Below are 13611 nucleotides of genomic sequence, written 5' to 3'. Positions count from 1 at the left end.
TTTCCAGTTTTCTTTAGCGTGAATGGCAACTGAAGGTAGAGTTAGCAGTCATCAATCTAATATTAAAATGATGAAGAGATGTTCAATGAATTTTACAGCTCATAAGCTCTCATACTTGCAGTGGCAAAAATACTAAAAGAAATTGCTTTCTACTTTCATGCCTTGAAATAGCTAATTCTAACATTTCGGTCGTTCAACGAAACTTTTTTTACAACTTATGTATCAGAGGCTGCAGGTATAATACGGTTTAAAAATATTAATGTGTTTAATTTACGTGAGCTGCCAGTTGCATTGATCATCCGCGGCGCCGACAGTACTGGGGTTGTGCCTGCATTATCACCTAAAATGAAGGGTATAATACAAAATCTTGAAGCCACAAGATATTCATGCACAATTCATGCGAATCATGCTAGTAACTTTCTAGCATTTGTGTCATTCATCATTACTATAAAATAACCATTTATATGAATTTTAAACAATCCCGTGCCTTGTCATGAAATCCCTTCCATTAAGTTGTGAAGCCATTAGATTATTTTGAAGCAGGGGACATGAAAAATGTGCAGTGCCCTCGCCGGGACTCGAACCCTGGACCTCTCGAATATATGTCGAGTATACTTCCAATTATACCACGAAAGCATGTGGAAAGAAGGGACAAAATACCTTACGTACTCCCCCTTTTAAAGGCGACTGCGGATTAAGGGACCCAATTTCCAAATCCTGGTGGTGACAAATTATCGTTTACCAACTTTTAGGTCAGGGGCCAATCACTATACAGTCATTGGGATTTTTGATGCAGGACGCGTAATACATGTGCAGTGACCTCGCCGGGACTCGAAACCTGGACCTCTTGAATACGCGTCAAGTATGCTTCCGATTACACCACCAAGGCATGCAGAAAAGAGGGAGAAAAACCTTATGAAGTAATCATTTGAATATATAAGTACAGTTCTTTAATGCATCTTTCTAATTTTAGGGAACACTACGAAAGTTTTCATATTCTGAATATCTGAAGTTCAAATAGTTTTCTAAGTATAAAGAATGTTTTGAGAATTGGATTATCTCAACATAATTTCAATAGCAAACCAAAGCGGTGGGGAAAGGTCTTACAAAAGTGGAGTACATTGAACTGAAAACTCGTAAATAACAGAGCAGAAGATTAGCGTAATTATCCCTAACGACAGTAATATCCAAGTAATTGAACTGTAACAAATGTACTTCTTTGATATATAACTACAACTATAAAAATCTGAAAGGTTTCAGATTTTAAATTACGTCCAAAGAGGCGTTTTTTGAACGTTCTGTGTGTTACCTTTACTTATTAAATATCATGTTCTTTGCACTTAAACCATAAAATTCAGTTCAATAGCAATGTCGTAAAATAATTTTAAAATGAGCGTATCTTTAGAATTTCCGATACACAGTTCCGCTCGCTGGAGATAAAAAGTTTTTTCCCCCGTAGAGTGCTGCCATTGATCGCTTTGAAATCCTTGAGTTTGTTAATGAAAAATTCGTTAAAGGTTTACAAAATATGAAATCGATAATAAAACAAATTCCAAATTTCAAATTTGGTCTTTCACATGCCCATATTCGTAGGAGGATTACATCATTCAAAATTCGATGGCTCTATGTACCGTTGCTTTATCACAATGCCAGAAATATACATACATTTATGCAGATTTTTCATTATTTAATTCCTTCAAATATAATGCAGGACTCTAAGATTTGGTGGCAACAGTTTGAGAAGTGAAACGGACATTTATAGTGATTCAACGCAAAATCGCAAAACTAAAAGAATAGTCTTTCAAGGACAAAGCCCCTTTGGACTAACAATGCTTACAGCTATTCCAAGCAAATCAGCTAAGATGCCAGCAATTTGAGTTACGTAACTCCCTATCGAAACTAAGTCAGATAGTATTACAACAATTGATAATCAACATCAGAAAAATAGCTCGTTCCGTAGAATAGTAACTGAACTGTAAGAGCACAAACTATTGTAATGTAAGCTTATTACTAGGTATTTATTAAAAATAATGTTGTAAAGTAGTTAAAAATAACAGAGAAACTCTAGTCAATGTGTAATTGAATTTTAAGTTTACTGTGATTACGTCAGTTATTGTAAATATGAAATCGGATAATGTTTAAATGTACACATAACACATAACTGTTATGATTATACACAGGACTCGTATGGCCATAGAAGAAATAATTCATACTGCCAGGATGACTTTTAACACTGTGAGCCTTACTTTTACAACAAAATCAGGTCAGTGGTTATCCCAGGCGACTGTCAGTAAACGTTGTATAAAGCAAATATTGTTAGGAAATGTTTGGTTATTCAAAGCTTAATATGATAGTGCAATATAATAATTATGAAACTCCTAATGCTAAGAAAAGTATAAGATAAATGATGAGAAAGGCGAAATCAGATATTTTGAGGTGTAAAAGGAGATAATGTTTATTAATTAATTTTTCATGTCATTCAAAATCTCTAAAATAACTGATTATTCAGATTTAATACATTTATGTCATGGGAATGGTAAGGATGAGAAATTTTATGCTGCATCATGTAAGATTACAATTAAATGTAGGGCCAAACGAAAAATAAATTTTGCAGAACTTTTTCTCAATTAAGGTAATTGCATCTAAATTAAATTTTGCATTATTTTAGAAGAAAGCAAGATTAAATTTTTATATATTGCTAATAGTTAAAAAATGGAAGCGGAACCAGTTATTAGGTAAATTAAATATGTAGAATTTGAGAAAAATTTTGTCGAAGATTTGAGGGTGTGGTCAGGCGTATAATGTCTGCCAGTAAATATTACATGTCGTACAAAATATAATTTCTAAGATTTCACATGAGCAAATATTTCAACATTTGACTGAAATATGCTGTCAAAATCTTTCAATAAACAACGAATTTGTTTTAAAAAATAAATTTTTGTGAAGAATTACTTACCTCATTATGGAAGACTTAAGAGATTAGAGATTTATTCACATAGGAAAAGCTGTATTTTCAAGATTTATAAGCTGACAAATTATTTTTTTGCTTATAAAGAATATCTGAATTCATACAGGAGACATAAAGATACATTAAGTATATCTTTTACACATTTATAAATCTGTTCAAATCGTTTAGTCCATCAGCCCTCAAAGAGAACCATCTGTTCCACTGGAGTTGGAAACATATCTAAAAATGGCTTTTGCCGTTGCAAAATTTCCTAAAATGTGAAGTACAGCTTCACGAGATCTGAAGCACAGCGATAAGGAAGTGAAAAATAATCCCTTTCACTGTCACGCTGAAAAATGCGTGTGTTACTATTTTCTTCACTTCTTTTATCGTAGCTGTTTTATTGATATGCAGTTATTTATGTTTTTAGCTCCCGACTCCAAACGTAATATCACAAAAGACATTGCTCGAAGAAGTACCGAGAACTTCAAATGGAGGACTTCATTGCTTTTGCAGTCTTTAATGATCTTAACGTAATCATTCGGTACTTGTATTTATTAACTACTTAAAATTGCAAGTAATTGCTCATAACTATTAAAATGATTTATAAAGTTATCAGTCACTTTCTTAGAAAGCTTAATATTTTATTCAGCTTAACATTATTGCAATTAAGTCTTGAGAGACGCAAATATTACTTTAAATGCAAGGATGCCACTTAATGGAACAGTAAGAAGGTATCATTTTTGAGCTTCTGCTGAAAATCGGTACCACATATCTCTAACATACTTGTCGCTGTAAATGTAGACTGTTAAATTATGTTTTTGAAGATTTCCGATTTAATTTCAAACCAAAAGTATTTATTTTTAAAGAAAAAAAAATTTTTCCTCTTTGTGAACATCAAAGAATCAAAGATAGTTCCAAAACCGATTAAAAATTATTTCTTTGCAATTAGTTATTATATTCTTTTAGACTACTAGACTGCAGAATAGCGAAATGAAAATCTATTGTTTTATAATAATTACAATTAAAGTTAAATTATTTTCTCATTGTCTTCTATCTGTTTGTTGAGTGTGTAAACGAGTTGCAAATAGGAAGATTCGCAGCGGTCGCTATGCATATATGTCTCTGAATATAAGATAAAAGATTTGTTAAAGAAAATACACAGTGCGACTGCGCAATTTCAGGACTGACTATGTAAAAACAATTTTAAAGACACCAGTCGCTAAGCGTTTCAAATATATTCTTAATCTGTATTTAACATTCTACATACATTAAACTTTATTTTTAGTCTACTGTATACGTTCCTTTTAACTCATGTCTTGGTGAGTTCATATAACCTATGAATGTTTTGAAAAAAAAATCCTGAATGTTATTGGTAATAATTGGTATTAGTTACTTGCTCAACCGTGACTGAGACAAAAATATTAAGTCTTAAATTTCTGCAGTTTCAGAACAGATTTTGGCATAAAAAGTTAGCGAAACAGACACATATAGTGTAAGAAAATAGAATCTTTAAAACTGTTGTACAAGAAAGATTCTAAAGAAATTGAAATTCAGCTATGTTAATAATCTCATTGTATTGCTCTTTTTAGACCAAAATTCACACCACACCAAAAACTTTAGCAAAAGCGGAAACCTTTTACCTTTACGGATAAATCATGTTTCTGTTACATTATTTCTTAAGGACTAAATTTCGCGATGGAGAGACGGTACGGAATGCTTTAGCCTTTAAAGAATATTTGACTGGCTGTAGCCATGTCAGTAAAGCTTCAATCAATTAGATATACAGTCAACATAATAATTATAAAATATTATAATATAACTGTAAATAATAATTAGAAAATTCATTACAGAAGCTATATATACTACTAGAGATCTTATAGTTTTTCTGTTTCATGAATCTTCTCGGACTTTATTGGAAAGAACATTTAAAACCTGAAACTCTAGGCAATATTCTGCTATGCTTCTCGATAGACATACACCATTCTTGCATTTATAAACTGTCAGCTGCAAATGGCGTAACAGGTGTTGCGCCACATGCTATTTAACTGTTGTATCAATTATTAGTACGTTATTAAGGAAAATTAGGTCGAGCATTTATTGTGGTCTTATCTTCATCAGCGCGTCGAGTTAGTCTTCAGCAGAACTATTAACGTGTTTACTACAAGATTTCCAAGAGGTAAGTTTTTCTGAATGATTATTAATCGTTAGATACTTTGGGAAATATGTATTTATAGCTTCATTCTAAATGGTTATATGATCGGAATTCAAGATTTTTTAAAAAATTTAAGAATCTGTTAAGGACTTTCAAAGTATTATAAGATTTCAAGGAATGTAATTGACTATAATGTAATTTGAAGTTACCGAAACAACATAAAAATGATACAGTTTGAAGAAAACGCTGAAATTTCTTAGTTAAATAAACATGTAATGGGGAGGCTATTCATCAAAGCGGTTGCCTCTTTGGCCATTTTGTTTAAAGTGTCCTGTTTAAGGGCATGTAATTGTTGAGAGTGGTTAAGAAACGCGCAGATAATTATTATTAAATGAAAATTATGAGAAAATACTAATCCAACTTATTTCGATGATGATGAGCTCAATTATATCAGTATTCGTATTGCAAAACAAAAATGCCTCTAACGTGCCAGAATTTTATACATAAAATTCCAGAAATCGGGCATTTTGTATTATGGTTTGATATCATTGAGATAAATTCGATTCTATTTTTTCTTGTTTTTAACCATTTATATGAAAATGACCTACAAATAATCCATAATCCGTTAACCATTTATCTTTATGTGTATCAAATATTTCCATCAAAATTAAAATTTTGCAAAATTAATAACATATTTTAAAAATTGTTTCGCCTTTGATAGCCAAAATCAAAAGTCACGATACAGTTAGTCTCAAAGCTCCAAAACACATAGATGCGTTTCATAACCATCACAATTTCTTCAATTGCATTTACTTGTCTAAAATCCCAGTGAGCAGAGCCATTGCGGCGGAGGTGATATACTTTCGCATCCTAAAGCAAAAGGAGCAAAGAATTTACTGTTAGAACTGTTTGGTCTTTTAGATAGCAATGTGAGAATTCTAGCATTTTGCAACGCTAAAAGTAAAGGACTTGTCATAAACGATAAATTACTTCGCAGTTCATAAGATTTAGGGCTTAGCTATGGCCGAATGGATAAGACAATACACGAATTTCGTCGTGGTTCCTGTTATCGATCTTTCTGTGTACACTTTCCGCGATTTCTAGTATCACTATTAAGAGCTTTTAATAGGAAAATTACTTAGGAAACATATCTAAGTTTCTTTCTTTTTGGATTTTGCTGAAATAGTGTCAATAAAAGTTCTGAATTTTCATCTGGCAGATACAGTAAACCTAATTTTCAAAAGATCTGGAAATTTGAAATCTGAAAATGATTAGTATTATTCATGTAGTACAAATTACGCAACATAAAGCTCATTAAATCAGAAAATACTGGTTAGGATTTCAAATTACTTAGTAACTTGTTATTTATTAAAACGTAAGCAACTAGCAAAGCCTATAACAACTAACAAACTAACAAAGTAACAATTAGCAAAGCCTTATAAATTCGGCGATGAAAAACATATGTACTGCCTACTAGTATCTTGATTTTTAAAAAGTGATTAAGCAAATATTAGCACTTACCAACTTATTACGTAACTAAACATAAGTAAAATTTAAATATGTAAATAAAATTTAAAAATCAAGATAGCGAAATAATACTAAAACGAACAGAAGCTCTAATAACTATAACTATGTACATGAAATCCAAAATAAAATAAAAAAGAAAAAAGAAAAGAAAAAAATCTGGAAGGTTTCAGATTTTAAATTACATCCTAAGGGGCATTTTTTTTAAAAGTTTTGTGTAGTACCTTTATTTATTAAATATCATGTTCTACATATCCAAACCATAAAATTAAGTTCAACAGCAGTATCGCAAAATAATTTTAAATGAGCATATCTTTAGAATTTCCGATACAGAGTCTCGCGCGCTGGAGATAAAAATTTTTTTCGTACAGTGTTACCATTGCTGGCTTTGAAATCGTTTAGTTTTTTAATCAAAAATTCACTGAAGTGTTACAAAATATGTAAACGATAATAATACAAATGTTAAATTTAAATTAGGCCTTCCACATGCCCATATTCTATGGAAGATTACGTTATTCAAATTTTGATGGCTCTAGGTACCGTTGTTTTATCACAGTGAGAGAAACATACATACATTTATGCAGATATTTTTTATTTAATTTCTTTAAATATAACACAGGGCTCTAATATTTAGTGGCAACAATTTGAAAAATGAACCGACATATATAGTGAACCAACGTAAAATGCCGAAGCGAAATAAATAGCCCTTCTGGACTAACGCCCTTTGGGCTAAAAATGGAAATGCGTACTGAAAGAAATTTTTTAAATGTAGAAAAATTAAAAACTGTTTTGTGAATAAAAAAATTAATTAATTAAAAAATTGTGAGGATTGTGCCTAATAAACTGTGAGCAAACTTAGAGAACGCAAAATAGTAATTTAGAAAAGTTGCTATGAATTGTAGGTAATCTAAAAGAGATTAAAGACGAAAAAAAAGTTGTCAAATGCTCTAGAATATAAAACTCACTCAAGCGGTTTTTTTTAAACTTTGGAGGTGAAGTAGACCCAATTTGTTAATAAAAGAGATAGAAAAGTATTAAATAGTTTAATTTAAACTAAAATCAGTGTTCAGGTGTGTTAAGAACATCGAAACGTTATCGCCATAATGGTTTCATTATAATCAATCATGAAAAACAATAGTTTGGTAGTGAAAATAAATTTTTAGATTGACAACAGTATTTTAACAAGCTGTTTTTGAACAGGAATTTTGCTATCTTTTTTATGATTTTGATTTTTTTCTTTTTTTATCTATTTTATGAAGTAGCATGAATACATAGAGAAATTATAAGCAAACATTTGCACTGCCAGAAAAAATATCTGAAATTCTTCTTAGCTTTAATCTAAACAGAATATTAAGCAAAGTGCATGAAATATCGAAATGCGGTTTTCATGAGAGAAGCGGACGACAAGATTATTCTTACAAAACGTTTTGCGTCTAAAAACAGGTATTAGTTTAGTATGCATAAAAGGTGAGTCTTAAAGGAAAAAAAAAGAGAGAGAGAGTTTTCAACTACACTTTAACAGTATTTAATCCCAACTCGGTATACCACCGACTAGTAAACCTTTTCGTTACTTGACTAAATAAATATCATTTAATTATTATCAACTCACACTTTATACTCTCTATAAGCAAGATGTGTTTCAAACCATTCGCTATATTTTTTATCTCATTTTTTTTTAGTTTATATATTACATATGTGCTTGACTAAATATTTCTCATTAAAAACAATTTCAACTTTTTGATCGCGTTTTCATACTGCAGACACATAAATTTAATCAGCTTTCAAGCATTGATATTACTGATTTTTTTTGGTAAACTTATGTATATTGCTTATTAAACACATTATAATTTATCACACTTCTTTTTGAGTTGTATGTACACGAAAATGTATGAAAGAAATGCTAAGAAAATTTTCTAATTTATCTCGCAACAAAGTATTTATATCATTTACTCATTTACTTCTTGCATCTCTTAAAAGATAACTATCCATTTACTTTATTCATTAACCTATAGAAATCTTTAGGTTTCTCGGCGCGGAAGTAGTGAAAAATCAATTCCAACTAGTCGTTTAAGTCATTTAAAATCAGGATAACACGTGAGACGAGCTGCAATAATTCGTTACACACCTTTCCAAGCACTCTACGTACTTGTAAAGAGATGTCATCTATTATAATCCCCTTCTTTGTTCTGGAAAACTATTATTTAGCAATGTTTTCTATATTTTCCCTTCTGCTTAATCATGACTGTACGCATTTTTTGAATAATTATTATATATTTCCAAATATAAACCATACATATATATATATATATTAGCCAAAAAGTAAGATTTTGCTGCAAATATTCAGATAAAATTGAAAATCCATATATAAGCCGATTTAAAATCGCCATTAAAATGTCTCATTTTTAGTACATTTATATTAATGATTTAAATGGTCAAATTATTTGTTGTCAAAGCTTTGTTTGTCTAATCTAAAAATAAGGTTAAGAGCACTTGGCGCTTTGATTATACCCTGTGATGAATTTTACTTTGTTACCAGTTGTCAAGGTCAATCAGGGTTGTAGCACTCAAGGCAAACAAACTCCAATGCTGGCTCTCCCCAACGCTGATACCACTTACTTACACGAGTGCAAGAAGCGAAGACAAAGAGAATAGGCAAGAAGTTGCTTTTGCGCAGACTTGGAGTCAGTGACGTCATGTAGAGTAAACCTTGTAGAACCGTAACTTTCTTAGCAACCATTCTCCAGGAATCACAAAATTTTCTCCGTCAGTTAAGCTCTTACTTTTTTTCTCCCAATGGCAGATTGTGAACAATTGCAAATGTAATCCAATCCATTAATCTATACAAGGCCGGATGTGGTAGTCTTTTATTATGGAGGCACCTAATAGGTGGGCCACCATCGCCTTTCCTATGAAGGGACGGACAGTTACAACCATGCCTTCTCCGGGATTCGAACCCAGGTCCTTCGGCATCGCACTCAACTTCCCTGACCACTATACTGGGCGGCGTTAAGCTCTTACTTTCCCAAGTAAAACGCAATCTTCATATCAAATACGTAGTGAAAAATGCTTTGACAAAATTATGGTAGTGTTACAACTTGGTAGTACAACTATGGTAGTGTATTTTGCTACTGTTACAAATTGTGCTGAAATAAACTGAAGATCTGCAAGTCGGATGACAACATTGTTAACATTTCGGCGGCTGCGATATTAAGCAATTCTTTCTTCCCAAATATGCGCGATATGTGTCAATTGTAAATTTGTAATGCGAATTGTGTTCGCTTGCTTCCACTACGATGTGGAACCGGAATGCGAGCTGAGTTCCTTGATGACCACTAAAGGCCCTTTGCACTCGGTGCCTTTTTCGCACGGCGCACCAGCAACTCGAGACGTTTCGCAGCCTTTTTGACGCATTCCTTACAAGTAACTTTAAATCATTACACACACAAGTTAATGTATACAAGTTTTATATTTTAACATTTTATAAATCTTTGTACCTTCATAAACATAATTTCTTAAATATTAGTTTGTGTAATTTTTCTGTGCATGATATTTCATGTAACAATTCCCAAGATGCACGCCCGGCTTCTCGGGGCAAGTATTACAATAATATGTCGTTTGATGCCTTTTTCAGGTTCATTTCTCTGAGAACAGAATTTGTGATAGATAAGAAAACATACTCCATGTAAAGTGGTATCATTTTACACTTCCTAAGATTATACAGAAAGAGCGTAGGAACCCGCTTCGAAGAAACTAAACGTAAAACAATTATTGCCGCGTATTGAGTTTCCGCATCAAACGAAGTGGTGAGCGAGAGTCACGTCTCGAGTTGCGGCATCAAATCACATGGTGAGTGAGAGTCACCTCTCGAGTGCAAAGGATTACTAGTGAATAGGATTGTGATCACTTTCATGTATAGCAAAGAGACACTTCCAAGGAATTCTAGAAAATTCCGAATCGAATAGCAGTATTAAGAATTTTGATTAATGTATATTAGGATTAAATAGAGTAATATTATTTTTCTAACTGCTTAATTTGTTATATCATCTGTTGATCGAATTATTTGCAAGTCATTTTGAACTCGTATAGAAACCGATTTATAAATTTCAGTAGTTGAAAATTTGCTAAAAATTCTCGGCTCCTATGCGGAAAGGTACGGTAATATAAGAAAATGATCTACTTATATTATGATCACATATAAATTATATATTATGGAATTTATCCGAAACAAAATAATCTTCTAATAAGAAATTACCAAACTTTAACTCTCGAGGCAAAAGCGGAAGTTCCTAGAAATGTATTCTGAAGCTGATCATTCAGAAATATATATTGAGCTCGGAATAAAATAAAAGAGAATACCTTCCTTAATTATCTGAAAATCAAGGCTCTATCTAGTAGTCAAAAGAAAGAAAAACTCTTGAAAGATGGAAACCTATGAAAAATGTAAAGCTTAAGTATTCAAAGTAAATTTTTTTTTGTTATGGAATTATTATGCTGAAAGATTATACACAAACAAGAAATCTGCCGACGGATAGACATATCCTAGCAGTTGAAGCAAATGAATTTGCAAGCATATGGGGCTAACGTTTATCAAAAATATTTTTAAAGATGATTTTAAGTAATGCTTCAAATAATTACATTTTATGATAGTTGAGGCAGCTTTATTAGTTTCTGAAATTTGAATTCGACAGTTCGCTGTAAATATAGGTGGAGATTTATCAGAATTCTGAAAATTCGCTGCACATCAGCAGCAAAAGTAACTTTTTAACATCTGAAGCGACATAGAACTCATTGCTACTAACAGTTAGATATGGAAATCTTGCAAATAATAATATCGAGAAACAGGAAATAGTCATTAATAATCCGAAGTAAAGTCAAGAAATATGAAAGATATTTTATCACATGGGCGTATAAAAATACGCTTTTTATAAAATATTTTGTCAGATGCATTTATATAGTTTTAAATAATTCTCAAATCTTCACTCAAGTTATTTGCTGTAAAAACAAAAATTTTTAAAGTATGCAAGGAATTTTCTCCTTTCTGACCGCTCGCATTTGTGGTGTTATCGGAAGCATGTCAAGCTAGGTATCGTAAGATTCAGAATTCGCATCTCGGCAAGGTCACTACTGATTTTTCATATATCTTGCTCCGAAATAAACCTAATGACTACACTGGCGCCCCAACTAAAATGTGGTTAGACGATAATTCATAACCATCGTCTAACCACATTTTAGTTGATTTAGCGACTGGATCCCCTTTTCCCCAGCCGCTCAGTTGCGGAGAATAAAGAATTTGTTTTCCTTTTATGTGTTTCTTACCATGTGCCTTCATGATATAAGAATTTCGGGATAGCACTCGAAAGGTACGAAATTTGAAGCTTGGCGACGGTGTTGATATTGGGGATATTTCATATATCTTGCTCCGAAATAAATCATAGAAGTACCTGCGATAAATCTATCGAAAGTTAAGCTGGAGTTTCGATATGAAAACATCACAGGAAAATGGCACTCGTAGATTTTATTTTGCATTTACCAAATTTAGCTGCCTGTTTGCCAAATGTCAACTTAACGACTTTTTAAAGTATACTTAGTTTATATGGTGTCTAAAATTAAATGTGCACTTTAGAGTTCAGATTAGATTTTCCCTTGAAAGAATAAGTAGGTAATTGGTTAATATTTTCTCGAGAACATTTTTGGATATTTGCTTTCTGCAAGTTCAAGCAAAATTCCATCCTTGAATACCTGTTGGTATCTTGTGACTTACATCATTTGTCTGACAGTAACATTAGAACAAGCCCACGAAATTTATCCTGGCAAGTAGTGCAGGATTGAGCTTGTCGCTGTCAGTAGCCTTGAGTAATAGTACGACTCACCCCATTTGGATGGACACTCAGTTCCTCACCCCATTTGGATAGACAACACCCAGGGGGCACCAACCTCTCGAGAGGGCTTTTGACTCGCCACATATTTAGAGTGCCCCCATGTCGTAAAGAAATTATACATTTACAGACATCCATGCCTTCTGCGGGGTTTGAACCAGTGCCCTTGAGTCGCGGGAGGCCCTACGGCAGTCAGTGTCGCTAACCACTATCCTGGCTGGGCGACTCGAATACCTTAACCCTTTCACAGCTGAATATACGTTATGCCCACAAAAGGCCTCACCGGGGCTTTATTTTCGTAACCGTTGTTTGTAGACATTTACTTCGAATTATAAAAATACCTTAAATGATAAATATATTCATGATTTGCCATTTTTAAAACTAAAATATGTTATTTGTATAATATTTTGTGAAATCTATGATATATAAATTTTTATACGCTTCTCTGGAACCTATGGAAATGCGTAAAAAATAAAATACAAGAAGTATGATTGATACCCTTGCGATAAAAATTAACGCAGATTTTTAATTTAAAAGCTGGAAATAGTATTTTCAGGCCGTGTAGATACCGAAAAATGAAATGTTGGTATCAGTTTATAATTAAAAATATGATATCGGTTTTGAAAAACATTTTGTCTGAAAAGATAAAAAAGTGATGGGCATTTCTATGCGATATAGATCGATATAATATTATTTTTCTAAGTAAGAAACCATATTCATTGAATCTTACAGAATAAAATAAAGGCAGACTTCACTATTGTAGTTGACGATAATTATACTAACTCGTATCATATATCCAACTCATAACATTATTTGCTTAAATTGGAAAAAAAAAAAAAAAAAAAAAAAAAAAAATGTATCTAATTAAATGACGTTTTCGTAATATCATTAGATTAGGATTCTTAAGTATAAAAATTGATGAGAATATTAATAATATAATTTAGTGTTTGAAAACTTATAAACTATTTAAGTGCAGCTTCTTTCGGAGTACTAGTTGTAACAAAATCAAACATTAATGATCATTATACACTAGTAAATCACTAAGGAATATCATTGAATAGCATTTAAGAAATAAAAGACACTCGACTTACTATGATATACTTATTAAC

At 32.0% G+C, this 13611-nt stretch overlaps 1 protein-coding gene and 1 non-coding gene across 2 annotated transcripts in view; one reads left to right on the top strand and one right to left on the bottom strand.

The window, feature by feature from the left end:
* Nucleotides 1–563: 563 nt before the first annotated feature.
* Nucleotides 564–636, bottom strand: TRNAI-UAU (transfer RNA isoleucine (anticodon UAU)). Its single transcript has one exon. It is a non-coding gene; the product is annotated as a tRNA-Ile (tRNA).
* A 4388-nt stretch (nt 637–5024) lies between these two features.
* LOC118183025 (uncharacterized) overlaps nt 5025–13611 on the top strand; it is a 109786-nt gene continuing 101199 nt past the window's right edge. Inside the window, exon 1 of the mRNA XM_035352427.2 lies at nt 5025–5126. The gene's annotated coding sequence lies outside the window, so the exon portion shown is untranslated. The remainder of the gene's footprint in view (nt 5127–13611) is intronic.

The sequence above is a fragment of the Stegodyphus dumicola genome, chromosome 3 (assembly GCF_044657685.1).
Source record: "Stegodyphus dumicola isolate Sdum_Otavi_A_Nest chromosome 3, ASM4465768v1".
NCBI lineage: Eukaryota > Metazoa > Arthropoda > Arachnida > Araneae > Eresidae > Stegodyphus > Stegodyphus dumicola.
Note: the sequence above shows the minus strand (reverse complement) of the source record. Positions and strands in the feature narration are given on the sequence as shown.